This window comes from Rhinolophus hipposideros (assembly GCF_964194185.1).
Source record: "Rhinolophus hipposideros genome assembly, chromosome: X".
Lineage (NCBI taxonomy): Eukaryota > Metazoa > Chordata > Mammalia > Chiroptera > Rhinolophidae > Rhinolophus > Rhinolophus hipposideros.
The window spans coordinates 78,486,757-78,498,705 of NC_138046.1; positions in this window are offsets into that span (position 1 = coordinate 78,486,757).

The window sequence follows — 11,949 nt, forward strand, 5'->3', positions numbered from 1 at the left end:
AATAGAGTTTGCTCGAATGAAGTAATTTGAGTCAGAAACAAAAATGTCCCACATATGGCACTCAATGTCCAAGTAAGATGTAGGAAATACTAATTCATAGTGCATTGGTATTAAGACAAAAGTGTTTCTGCCTGAGGATGAGATATAAGTTTAAAGTTGTAAGACACATTAGTTTCTTTCAATCCTGTCACTGTATTTGGGAAGCCTACATGGAGTTACTTCCAAATGAGTCTACATTTGAGTCCCATGTAGGCCTCTTGGCCTCCCCTTGATCAGCTCTGCATACATTTAGCACTTATTTCATTCCACCTAAGGTTATTTTGGAAGTGGGAAGTAATTCCTTTTGATTAAGACAGACTAGCAACCAAAGGTGTCAGCAGAGAGAGCAAAACAAGAAGACAATCTGACAGCATGAACTTAACAATATTTCCCAATTATTGAGCACTTACTGTATGCCAGACACTCCTAAGGGCTGAACATACATGACTCACTCCTCACAATAGTTTTTTGAAGTAAGCACTACTATTATCTGTTTTACGGATAAGAACACTGAAACTTATAAAGATCAGGAGTTTTGGGGAGGCCAGATGGCTCAGTTGGTTAGAGCGTGTGCTCTCAACAACAAGGTTGCCTGTTTGACTCCAACAAGAGGTGGTGGTCTGCGCTCCCCGCAACTAGATTGAAAATGACGACTGGACTTGGAGCTGAGCTGTATCCTCCACAGGTAAGATTGAAAGGACAACACTTGATTTGGAGCTGATGGGTCCTGGAAATACACACTGTTCCCCAATAAAGTCCTGTTCCCCTTCCCAAATAAAATTTAAAAAATTATCAGGAAGTTTTATCTACTACAGATTTGAAATACCGTCAAAGAGGCAAAGATCCTACAGTGGGGAAGGAGTCTGAGACAACACAAAAAGTCCACTGTTGCTGGGAAATAGGGAGGAAAAGATGTTTAAAGTTATACTGACGAGGCAAGGTAAGCAGGGACCAGAACCTTTGGGCCTTAAAAGCATGATAAACACATGGTTTTTATCCTAAGAGCAATGAGAAGCCCATTTGTTGCAGTCTGTTCCCTACCCAACAACCATTCCCTAGCTACCATCTTCTTTGGAAACCTGATTTGATTATTGGGCCTGTGACAAGTACTCAGAGAAGGCAGGCTTATCTCACAGTCTCAAAAGAATCATAATTGACCTAAATTAAGCATGGTAATCCCATTTCCCTTTGTCATGAATTGGTCTGGGAATGGGCATTAACTCAATTTAAGTCAATGATATATAAGAAGTTCACTGACATTTTCTGGGAAGGAATTTGCTCTCTAAAAAAAGCGAGAGCAGCTAGAGGAGCGAGGTCTTTTTGTTTTTGCCCCTACTCCAGATGTTCTTGCTTGGGATGCTGTCCTATGAGAACATTATGTTTGCAATTTATAGTAGTTTTAAAATATGTCCACAAATTGTTTGAGACTCATGCTTTCAAAAGGTGGGGCCTAATTCCCTCCCCTTGAGTGTGGGCTGTACTTACTGCTTCACTTCTGATGAATAGAATGTGGTAGAAACGCTATGCATAACTTCCAAGACTAGCTCATAAAAAATAAAACCTGTGGATTCTCTCTCTCTCTCTCTCTCTCTCTCTCTCTCTCTCTCTCTCTCTCTCTCTCTCTCTCATCACTGACTCTGGGGAATACAGCTGCCATGTCATGAGAACACTCAAACAGCCCGATGGAGAGGACCACATAGTAAGGAACAGCCAGCAAAGGAAGAGCTGAGGCCTCCTGCCAGTAGCCATGTGAGTGAGCCATCTTGGAAATGGATCCTCCAGGCCCATTTAAATGTTCAAATGCCTACAGGCCTGGCCAACATCCTGACTGCAATCAAATGAGAGACCTTGAACCAGAATTACCCAACTTAGCTTTCCCAAATTCTTGACCCACAGAAACTGTGAGATAATAAATGTTCGTTGTTTTAAGGCACCAGATTCTGAGGGGTTTTTGTTATTCAGCAATAGATAACTAATACAGAATTCCAGCAATGATTTTGCCACCATTAGGGTAAATTATCACCAACATGTAGAGTATGGTGAAGCAGAGCTGGAGAATAAGTCTGGGTCCTTGATGACATCAATTATCTACTGAATTAACCAATTATGGCACTGCCCCACTATCCAATTTCTTGACATTGAGATTAATAAAGCCTATAATTTAAACCACATTTCATGGAATATAATAGTCCCCCATTATGTTCCAGACCCCCAGTGAATGCCTGAAACCCTACATATACATACCTATGATAAAATTTAATTTATAAATTAAGCACAGTAAGAGATTAACAATAACTAATAATAAAATAGAACAATTATAACAATATACTGTAATAAAAGTGATGTGAATGTGGTCTCTCTCTCTCTATCTCTGTCTCTGTCTCTGTCTCTCAGCTAACTAGCATGAATTTCCTTTTCCTTCCTCACAATTTCACAAATACAAGATTCATTACTACCATAGACCTTAGCACCCTCAGTATATGTATATTTTTCTTTTTTTAGTAAGTAGCGAACTTTTACCTTTACACTTAAAGGAAGCACTTTATGGCTTCTCTTTGGCATATCCGAATTGCCAGCATCACTTCTCTTGCTTTTCGGAGCCATTATTAAGTAAAATAAGGATTACTTAAACAAAAGCACTGTGATACCATGACAGTCAATCTGATAACTGAGGCAACTGTTAAATTACTAATGGGCAAGGAGAATGTACAGCATGGATAACCTGGACAAATAAATGATTCCTGTCTTGGGTGGGATGTAGCAGGACAGCATGAGTTTTCATCATGATACTCAGAATGGTGCACAATTTAAAACTTAATGAATTGTCTGTTTCTGGAATTTTCCATTTAATATTTTCAGACTGTGATTGGCTGCAGGTAATTAAAACCACAGAAAGTAAAATGGTGGAGGCCTGGGCGCTACTGTATACTGTTGCTTGCAGCTGAAAACATCTTTCTACACTATTGAAGGGATTTAAGCAAGAGTAGTATGATCAAATTTACATTTTTAAAAATTCATTCTTAGGAGAGTGTCACCTCTGCTAATGAGGTAATCTTGGACTACACAATTTGAACTAATTATCCCATTGAGGAATAGTAGAAAAGCTGGACAAAATTACAAACAAACAAACAAACATCTGATTGAGGTATTAGAGAACTATCAAGGGCAGTGAAGCATTATGAAGCCAAGATTCAAGAGGAAAAGGAAACCCATATTCGGGGCTATTTTTCCCCCAGGGAAATCTGCCAATTTCAGAAGAAGCAGCAGAGAGACTGAGCCTAACTTTGGTTAGATTCATAAAGGTAGAGGGGGAAAAATTGGACTTCCCGAAGTCCACTAGGGAGAAGAAGATTTGATAAACCCCATAGGCTTAGGTTGCAACCCTGAAGGGTAATACCTTAGGAATACAGGTGAATAGGAAATATATCAGCCCTTACAAGGAAAGAAGCCCAGCTTCTTATCATCTTAATCCATAATTGAATAAAGTGATCTGGAATTTCTAATACTTCTAGCCTAGCAGCCCACTGACAAGAAACAAATGTTAAGCCTTTCTGGAGGAAGATAATAGTATCAAGAGCCTCAAATTATTACTACACTTTTCATATACATTGTCTAGTATTCAATAAAAAATAACAAAGTATATTGCTTATCTATTGATGTTTACCACAAAATTCAGCACCTTAAAACAAAAACCATCTCAGGTGGGTACTGTTGAATAATTATGATGTACACCGGAAACAAATATAATATTATATGTTAGCTGTGTTTTAATTTAAAAAATCTAAATAAATAAATTTAAAAAAATGAAAACAATCTCAGTTTCTGTGGGTCATGCATTCAAAAACAGCCTAGCTAGGTAGTTGAAGATCAGGGTCATTTATGATGTTGCAGTTATCTGAAGGCTTAACTGGGACTGGAGGATCTACTTCCAAAACGGTGCACTCACATGATTGGTGGCAGGAGGCCTCAATTCCTCACCACATGGGCCTTTCCATAAGGTTGTTTGAATATCCTCATGACATGGTAGCTAGATTCCGTTAGAATAAATGATTCAAGAGAGAGGATAAGGAGGGAGTCACAGTGCCCTTTATGACCTAATCTCAGAAGTCACACACCATCTTTTCAGCTATGTTCTATTCATTAGAAGTAAATGCTAAGGCCAGCCCACACTTGGTGGAAGGGGAATTGGGTTTCACCTCCCGAAGAGAGAAATATAGAGGAATCCATGGACATATATTAAAACCACCACACACACTTTGCCTGAGTCCTAGTTTTGCTAAGGCCTAGACCTGATGATATCCTACAACATACATTCCTTAGCTCATGAAGAGATGAACATAACAACTTTGAAGAATATTAAGGACAGTAGATTTCAGCCAGTTTGGCCACTGCCTAGACTTTTATTCATGTCTTGCCTGTGTTAATATTTTCATGTAATAAAAATTTGACACCCGCTTCCTGGTCTCCTGCTCGTCTTCCTGCTCGTCATCCTCCTTGTCCTGCTCAGCGCAGGGTGGCTTCGACGTCCTTCCCTGGGTTCGGGCAGCTGACGGACACTGAGGACTTCGACAGCTACCAGGGCACAGCTCATGGCCCCCCCGTCGCAGGATGCTGCAATTGGAAGTCCTGCGCACAGGATGGGACATGAATAATGGTGGCATGCAGCATTAGTACAACACTCCATTCATCACTGCAAAGGGCAAATGGGTAACTCTGAAAACCATCCTGGGAGGCAGGAAAGGGAGAAGAAGTGCGAGCCCTTTGAAATCATGATTTAACATTCAGCAAAGGATCTTCCATATTGACCAGCTGACAGAAAAGAGCAATAAAGAAGTAGTAGAAGTTTGGAAGCCATTAGAAAACTTCACACCCTCTTCATTTCGAGAATGGACTTTGGCTGTAGTTACTCAATGATTACAGGTGCAACGTGGACCTAGAACTATGAAAACTATAACATTGGGAAAAGCAATGCCATTTCAGTTGACATAAGGATCAATGGCCTCTGCTTTGCTTTTTAGAAGTCTGGAGCATCTCCTGAAGAGACTAGACTTCTGGACGTCATGGGAATGGAGGCAGTGGGGCGCTCTTTTTGAATCTTACCCGAGATTTTCTGGCAATCGGGACATATAGAACATCGAGGAGTCCTTTGCTAATCATGCAGAACAGCAGGGAGACTCGTGGAGGAATTACCTGAAGGTGCACGCTGATTGCGAGCAGGGGAGGAGGCAGGACAGCGAACTGGAAGTGCGCTACCCACCCCACGGCGGAGCCCAGGCCGGACGGCGACCGCTGTGCGGCTCCCAGGATGGAGCGGAGTCTCGTGGAAGGTTTGCTTTCGGGTGCACAAGTTGGGCAAGCGGGGGAAGAGCTAGGAGGGCGAGAGGAAACGCGCCATGCTCTCCCCACCCCCCATGGTAGAGCCGTGGCTCTGCAGCGTGCCCACAGCAGCAGCAGCAGGCAGCACCTGGGGCTCTAGAGTCCCACGGGAGCACACGATGCAGCAGAGAGTGCAGGGTCCAGGAGGTGGGCTCTTTCCCTGCGCCCCGCAGCTGATCGCTCCTGCTGGCGCGGGCAGCTCATGGGCCCTAGGGCAGACAAAGAACTCAGACGCCACACCTGGGACCCTCACCCCACTTTTCGAATCCTCCCCCTGCCCTTCCAGAGACTTAAACTGACCCCTGAACTGAGGAGTAGTGTCAGATTACAGAGGGGCGTCTGTGTTCAGGCGCTGGGAAGATTGGCAGCCAGCTCTGACCTTTGGAAGAAGATGGGAGGAAGGGATTTTCACTGGACGAGGAGAGAGGAGACTCCCACACCACCAGCCACCACCTTTTCGGGCCTGCGGGAGGAGTGTGACGTGGCTGGCCTGGGAGAGAGAAGACCCCTCCATCCCCAGCCCCCACCCTCTCTGGCTGGCCTGGGGCGGGGCAAGGGCAACCGCGGAAGCACTCCCTGAGTTCAGCAGTAAGGGGCAGACGCAGCTCCCGGCTTTCAGCAGCTTAGAAATCTCCCTCCTGCCCCCTCCCACACACCAACAGAAGGAGGGCCCTAAGACTCAGGAGTACTGAGCACAGGGCTGGTGGAGCTACTCTCAGCATGCATTTCTGCAGGAAAGGACAGAAACTGCACGGTCTCTCTGAAAACTGTCATCCAGACCCCTCAGCCCCTCGCATTTAAATCTACAGTCACAAATTCACTCTGGGCACCAGGTGACCAGCGCTGCCTGCGCAATAGGCAGGGAACTCTTTGGCACAGTAGAGGACAACCTGGAGATTACTTGGTGGGCTTAAGCCAAGACTGGTGCTGCTTCGTGTTTTGCTTTGCTTGGTGTTTTGTTTTGTTTTCTGCTTGTTGTGATTTGCTTTGTTCTGTCTTTATTTCTTTGATATCTTTGCCTATGTTGAGTGGGGATCGTCGGTTGTATTTTACATGTGAATGTACTTGATTTGTTTTCTTTGTTGTTGTTGTTGTTGTACTTGGTAACTTGATTTGTGCTGAAACTGCCCTAACAGGGCCCAGCTTAAGAGGCACAAGATTCAACATATCCAGAAGGCAACTCTGGACCAAACCAGAGTACTACCGGGTTTGACCTACAAGTCGCACACCCAGAGGGAATTCTCTGAAGGCACAAGAGCCCATAGAGGCCAAACCTCATTTAAGTGGCCAGCCCTCACCCAGCAGAACACCCTGCGGTGGGCAGAGCCAAGTCTCACAACTAGACGGCCTAAGAGTTAAACCCACCTACTCACAAGCAAAAAGCAATTAAAGTTCTTCTTGAACAGGACAATATACTAAACACACGAGCCACCTGTGGAGCACATGCAGAGGAGAAGAACGAAGTAGTCCAAGTCAAATATAAAGGACACATACTACATAAGAACACCCAGCAAGAACTAAGAGCTCTAGGGGATCTTCCTAATACATCAAAGCAAACACAGAGAGTCAGTCAGAATGGGGAGACAAAGAAACATGTCCCAAAAAAAGAACAGAAGAAACCTCCACAACTGGAACCAAATGAAGCAGAGGTAACCAACCTGTCAGAGACAGAGTTCAGAACACTGGTGATAAGAATGTTTAAGGAGCTTAGAGAAGACATAAAGAAGGATATAGAAATCATAAAGAACAACCAGTTAGAACTAAAAAAGGATGCAGAAATCTTAACGAACAACCAGCTAGAACTAAAGAACACAATTACCGAAATTAAGAACTCACTTGAAGGAATGACCAGCAGGTTAGATGAAGCACAGGATCGAATCAGCGACTTAGAAGACAAGTTAGCAGAGATCACTCAAACTGAACAACAGAAAGAAAAAAGAATAAAAAACAATGAAGATCGGTTAAGAGACCTCTGGGATAACATCAAGCGCAACAACATGCGCATCATAGGAATACCAGAAGGCGAAGAGAGGAAGCAAGGAATTGAGAACATATTTGAGGTAATAATGTCCGAAAACTTCCCTAACCTGATCAAGGAAACCAACATACAAGCTCAGGAAGTGCAGAGAGTTCCAACCAGGATAAACCCAAACAAGCCCACAGCAAGGCTCATTATAGTTAAAATGGCAAAGCTTAAAGACAAAGAGAGAATCTTAAAAGCAGCAAGAGAAAGGCAGAAGGTTACATACAAAGGAACTCCCATAAGACTATCAAATGACTTTTCTACAGAAACATTGAAGGCCAGGAGGGAGTGGCAGGAGATACTCAAAGTGATGGAACACAAAGGCCTACAACCTAGATTGCTTTATCCAGCAAGGCTATCATTTAAAGTTGATGGAGAGATAAAGAGCTTCCCAGAAAAGAACAAACTGAAAGAATTTATTACAACCAAGCCAGCATTCAAAGAAATACTAAAAGGACTTCTGTAAATAGAAGAAAGATGAAAACAATTTACTACAAATTTAAAAATGGCAATAACTATCTACCTATCAATAATCACTTTAAATGTAAACAGATTAAATGCTCCCATCAAGAGACATAGGGTGGCTGAGTGGATAAGGAAGCAAGACCCTTGTATATGCTGTATACAAGAGACTCATTTCAGATCAAAAGACACACACAGGCTGAAAGTGAAGGGTTGGAGCAACATATTTCATGCAAATGGAAGCGAAAAAAAAAGCTGGAGTTGTAATACTTATATCTGACAAAATAGACTTTAAAATGAAGAACATATTAAAAGACAAAGATGGGCACTATATAATAATAAAGGGATCAATCCGACAAGAGGACATAACCTTAGTAAATATCTATGCACCTAACATAGGCACACCTAAATATATAAAACAGGTACTGATGGACATAAAGACAGAGATCAACAGCAACACTATCATAGTAGGGGACTTCAACACACCTCTGACAACAAGGGACAGGTCCTCCAGACAGAAAATCAATATGGAAATAACAGCCTTAAATGATACTTTGGATCACTTGGATTTAATCGATATTTTCAGAGCAATTCACCCCAATGCTACAGAATACACGTTCTTCTCAAGTGCACATGGAACATTTTCCAAGATAGATCATATGTTAGGCCACAAAACAAGCCTTGATAAATTTAAGAAAATTGAAATTATACCAATTGTCTTCTCTGACCACAGTGCTATGAAATTAGAAATGAACTACAGGAAAAAAAAATCAGGAAGACACACCAATTCATGGAGGGTGAATAACATGTTGCTAAATAATGAATGGGTCAAGCAGCAGATCAAAGAAGAAATCAAAAGATATCTCGAGACAAATGAGAATGAGGACACGACGACCCAAAATCTATGGGATGCTGCGAAAGCAGTCCTAAGAGGGAAGTTCATAGCACTGCAGGCCTACCTAAAGAAACAAGAAACATCACTAATTGACAGTTTATCTTCACCCTTAAGGGATCTGGAAAAAGAACAGCAAAATAAGCCCAAAGGGAGCATAAGGAAGGAGATAATAAGGATCAGAGCAGAAATGAATGAAATAGAAACCAGAAAAACAATACAAAAGATCAATGAATCCAAGAGTTGGTTCTTAGAGAAGATAAGCAAAATTGACAAACCTTTAGCCAGACTCATTTAAAAAAGGAGAGAGAGGACCCAAATTAATAAAATCAGAAATGAAAGAGGATAAGTGACAACAGACACCACAGAAATACAAAAAAATTTAAGAAATTACTATGAGCAACTATATGCCAACAAATTTGACAATCTGGAAGAAATGGACAATTTTCTAGAGGCGCACAACCTTCCAAGGCTAACTCAAGAAGAAAGAGAAAGCCTGAACAGTCTGATTACCACCAGGGAAATTGAATCAGTAATCAATAATCTCCCAACAAACAAAAGCCCTGGACCAGATGGCTTTACAGGTGAATTTTTCAAACCGTTCAAAAAAGAATTATCACCTATTCTCCTCAAGCTCTTCCAAAAAATCCAGAAGGAAGACTCCCAAACACTTTTTATGAAGCCACTATCACCCTGATCCCAAAAGCAGACAAAGACACCACAAAAAAAGAAAACTACAGGCCGATATCTCTAATGAACATAGATGCAAAAATTCTCAACAAAATATTAGCGAACAGAATTCAGCAATACATTAAAAAGATCATACACCATGATCAAGTGGGATTCATCCCTGGTATGCAGGGGTGGTTCAACATCCGCAAATCAATTAATGTGATACACCACATTAACAAAATGAAAAATAAAAATCACATGATCATATCAACAGATGCAGAAAAATCATTTGATAAAATACAGCAACCTTTTATGATAAAAACCCTTAAGAAAGTGGGAATAGAGGGATCATATCTTAACATAATAAAGGCCATATATGACAAACCCACAGCTAACATCATACTCAATGGGGAAAAGCTAAAACCATTCCCCCTAAGATCAGGAACAAGACAAGGTTGCCCACTTTCTCCACTTCTATTCAACATAGTGCTGGAAGTTCTATCCACAGCAATCAGACAAGAGAAAGAAACAAAAGGCATCCAAATTGGAAGGAGGAAGTAAAATTATCATTATATGCAGATGATATGATACTATATATAGAGAACCCTAAAGACGCCACCAAGAAACTATTAGAACTGATAGATGAATTTAGTAAAGTAGCAGGATATAAAATTAATATTCAGAAATCAGTTGCATTTATATATACCAATGATAAAATATCAGAAGGAGAAATTAAGAAAACAATTCCATTTACAATTGCTCCAAAGACTATAAAATATCTGGGAATAAATCTAACCAAAGATGTAAAAGATCTGTACTCAGAAAATTATACGACACTGAAGACAGAAAAGAAAGAAGACATAAATAGATGGAAACACATTTCATGTTCATGGACAGGAAGAATTAATATAGTTAAAATGTCCATACTGCCTAAGGCAATATACATATTCAACGCAATTCCTATCAAACTACCAATGACGTTTTTCACAGAAATAGAACATATAATCCTAAAATTTATATGGGACCATAAAAGACCCCGGATAGCCTCAGCAATCTTGAGAAATAAGAACAAAGTGGGAGGTATAGCGGTACCTGATTTCAAACTATACTACAAGGCTACAGTAATCAAAACAGCATGGTACTGGCATAAAAATAGACACATAGATCAATGGAACAGAATAGAGAGTCCAGAAGTAAATCCATGCCTATATGCCCATCTAATCTATGACAATGGAAGCAAGAACGTACGATGGAGTAAAGACAGCCTGTTCAATAAGTGGTGTTGGGAAACCTGGACAGACACATGCAAGAAAATGAAGCTGGACCACCTCCTTACACCATATACAAAAATAAATTCAAAATGGCTTAAAGACTTAAATGTAAGATCTGAAACCATAAAACATCTAGAAGAAAATATAGGAAGAAACTTCATGGACATTACCCGGAGTAAGATTTTCGGTGATATATCCCCTCGCGCGAGGGAAGTAAGAGAAAAAATAAACATGTGGGATTACATCAAACTAAAAAGGTTTTCCACAGCAAAGGAAACCATCAATAAAACAAAAAGGGATCCTACTGAATGGGAAAAGATATTTGCCAATGATATATCTGATAAGGGATTAATATCACAAATCTATAAAAAACTTACTCAACTCAACTCCAAAGAAACAAACAACCCAATTAAAAAATGGGCAGAGGACTTGAGGAGACATTTTTCTAAAAAGGACATACAGAAGGCAAAAAGACATATGATTTCAATCTTCTTAAATTTGCTGAGGCTAATTTTATGTCACAACATATGGTCTATCCTTGAGAATGTTTCATGTACCCTAGAAAAGAATGTATAGTCTGATATTTTAGGATGAAGTGCTCTATATATGTCAATTATGTCCATTTCATCTAATGTGTCGGTTAGGGCTGCTATTTCATTATTTATTTTGTTTGGATGATCTATCCATAGCTGTCAATATGTATTGAAGTCCCCTAGTATAATTGTGTTTGGGTCAATTTCTCCCTTTAGTTCTGTTAGTAGTTGCTTGATATATTTCGGTGCTCCCTGATTGGGGGCATAAATATTTATGACTCTTATGATTTCTTGTTTTATAGTCCCCTCTATCATTAAGAAATGTCCATCTTTGTCTCTTGTTACCTTTTTCACACTGAAGTCTGTTTCATCTGATATCAGTACGGCTACACCTTATTGTGTCTGGGTACCATTTGCTTGGAGTGTCAATTTCCACCCTTTCACTTTGAGACTATGCTTGTCCTCATAGCTGAGATGTGTCTCTTGTAGACAGAATATGATTGGGTTTAGTTTTTGATCCAATCTGCTACTCTATGCCTTTTTATTGGTGAGTTCAGTCCGTTTACATTTAGGGTGATTATTGTATATGAGGATTTCCTGTCATTCTATCTTTAGTGTTCTGATAAGACTGTCTCCATTGTTTCTTTGCCTTTTTGTTGTGGTCTATTATTTCTGTGTGGT